The sequence below is a fragment of the Schistocerca americana genome, chromosome 3, assembly GCF_021461395.2.
Source record: "Schistocerca americana isolate TAMUIC-IGC-003095 chromosome 3, iqSchAmer2.1, whole genome shotgun sequence".
Classification (NCBI taxonomy): domain Eukaryota; kingdom Metazoa; phylum Arthropoda; class Insecta; order Orthoptera; family Acrididae; genus Schistocerca; species Schistocerca americana.
Genome location: NC_060121.1, coordinates 882,702,824 through 882,705,747, shown reverse-complemented (window position 1 = coordinate 882,705,747; position 2,924 = coordinate 882,702,824). Strand labels below are relative to the sequence as shown.

The window sequence follows — 2,924 nt, the reverse complement described above, 5'->3', positions numbered from 1 at the left end:
GCAGGGAAATGGCCGACCGTTGTGCGATTCAGCTACGAGGCAGACAATTTTGGCAGGAAACGTGTGGAGGCGACGAATGCACGTGGTGAGCGGACAAGGGGCCGCTGTGATATCAAACTCGACAAGTTCCAGCGTGTCCAGCGAAAACATGTTTACGACGTGGGAGCGATCGCTGGGCTCGCCCCTCACGCTAGTGACCAGCCGCCTCACGTGACAGGCGTAGGCAGTGTCTCTGTGCACTGGCAAGGGGGCCAGGGGGTGGCGAGGATTTGAACTAATTCAGTTGGAGCGCGGACGTCGTGGTGACTGCACTGCGATATCAAAGATGTGTGTGCTGACTGTGTTGGAGAACAAGTGATGACCGTACTGCTTGAAATAAAGTCTTCAGTCCCTTCCCCCCTGCAAAATCAAAGGACGTGAATTACGTTACTATAAGTGCAGTTTATTATTTGACGCGATTATGATAGGCTACCAGTGAAAAAAAAGATAAGTGACGGAGAAAGCTCGTACATGTGCTCAACTATGGTGTTGGGGATTTGAACTTGTAATAGATGTTTGTTATAGATGTAAGGAGAATGGCTTTCTCACCGAGAAAATCGGACATCTTGAATAAATAATAAATGACAATAATACATAGAAGTATAGTTTTCGAGATATTATCGTGTTGGAATTTGAATTTGGAGCAATTTTCTAGTGGATGTAGGCCTATAATAATAATAATAAATGATAATAATAATAATAATAATAAATGATAATGAATGATGATGAATGATAATGAATGATAATAAATGACAATGAATGATAATGAATGATGATAAATGACAATGAATGATAATGAATCCAGAATGAGATTTTCACTCTGCAGCGGAGTGTGCGCTGATATGAAACTTCCTGGCAGATTAAAACTGTGTGCCCGACCGAGACTCGAACTCGGGACCTTTGCCTTTCGCAGGCAAGTGCTCTACCAACTGAGCTACCGAAGCACGACTCACGCCCCGTACTCACAGCTTCACTTCTGCCAGTACCTCGTCTCCTACCTTCCAAACTTTACAGAAGCTCTCCTGCGAACCTTGCAGAACTAGCACTCCTGCAAGAAAGATTATTGCGGAGACATGGCTTAGCCACAGCCTGGGGGATGTTTCCAGAATGAGATTTTCACTCTGCAGCGGAGTGTGCGCTGATATGAAACTTCCTGGCAGATTAAAACTGTGTGCCCGACCGAGACTCGAACTCGGGACCTTTGTCTTTCGCGGGCAAGTGCTCTACCAACTGAGCTACCGAAGCACGACTCACGCCCGGTACTCACAGCTTCACCTCTGCCAGTACCTCGTCTCCTACCTTCCAAACTTTACAGAAGCTCTCCTGCGAACCTTGCAGAACTAGCACTCCTGAAAGAAAGGATATTGCGGAGATATGGCTTAGCCACAGCCTGGGGGATGTTTCCAGAATGAGATTTTCACTCTGCAGCGGAGTGTGCGCTGATATGAAACTTCCTGGCAGATTAAAACTGTGTGCCCGACCGAGACTCGAACTCGGGACCTTTGCCTTTCACGGGCAAGTGCTCTACCAACTGAGCTACCGAAGCACGACTCACGCCCGGTACTCACAGCTTCACCTCTGCCAGTACCTCGTCTCCTACCTTCCAAACTTTACAGAAGCTCTCCTGCGAACCTTGCAGAACTAGCACTCCTGAAAGAAAGGATATTGCGGAGACATGGCTTAGCCACAGCCTGGGGGATGTTTCCAGAATGAGATTTTCACTCTGCAGCGGAGTGTGCGCTGATATGAAACTTCCTGGCAGATTAAAACTGTGTGCCCCACCGAGACTCGAACTCGGGATCTTTGCCTTTCGCGGGCAAGTGTTCTACCAACTGAGCTACCGAAGCACAACTCACGCCCGGTACTCACAGCTTCACCTCTGCCAGTACCTCGTCTCCTACCTTCCAAACTTTACAGAAGCTCTCCTGCGAACCTTGCAGAACTAGCACTCCTGAAAGAAAGGATATTGCGGAGACATGGCTTAGCCACAGCCTGGGGGATGTTTCCAGAATGAGATTTTCACTCTGCAGCGGAGTGTGCGCTGATATGAAACTTCCTGGCAGATTACATTTTAGGTTTACCGTGACTGTTTTTGACATGAAATGAAACAAGTTTACACTTACCACTGTTAATTTATCTCCATGACGCGTTTCAAAGGTTTAAACTTCCATCATCCGGTGGATTTACGTTTCTTAGTATGACATGTACATGCGCGCGAGCGCGCGCGCGCGCGTGTGTGTGTGTTACGATTTTTTGGAAGAACCTCTGGCACTTTCACTGCCGTAGCACACCACATGTATACTGTCATATTTTGTAAAAAAATATGGCACCTAATATTTCCCGACGCCATATTTGTCTACAAAGTATGACAGTAAGACGTTTTCCTCGATGGTTAGTGTTCATTGGAGGTGAGGGTATCATCTGGATTGCCCCAGGAAAGTGTAGTAGGTCCGCTGTTGTTTTCTATCTACATAAATGATCTTTCGGATAGATGGATAGCAATGTGCGGCTATTTGCTGATGATGCTGTGGTGTACGGGAAGGTGTCGTCGTTGAGTGACTGTAGGAGGATACAAGATGGCTTGGACAGGGTTTGTGACTGGTGTAAAGAATGGCAGTTAACTCTAAATATATATAAATGTAAATTAATGCAGATGATTAGGAAAAAGAATCCCGTAATGTTTGAATACTCCATTAGTAGTGTAGCGCTTAACACAGTGAAGTCAATTAAATATTTGGGCGTAACATTGCAGAGCGATATGAAGTGGTACAAGCATGTAATGGCAGTTGTGGGGAAGGCGGATAGTTGTCTTCGGTTCGTTGGTAGAATTTTGGGAAGATGTGGTTCATCTGTAAAGGAGACCGCTTATAAAACACTAATACGAC

At 46.1% G+C, this 2,924-nt stretch overlaps 1 non-coding gene across 1 annotated transcript; it reads right to left on the bottom strand.

The window, feature by feature from the left end:
- Window positions 1–1,511: 1,511 nt before the first annotated feature.
- Trnas-uga lies at window positions 1,512–1,586 on the bottom strand. Its single transcript has one exon. It is a non-coding gene; the product is annotated as a tRNA-Ser (tRNA).
- Window positions 1,587–2,924: the final 1,338 nt, after the last annotated feature.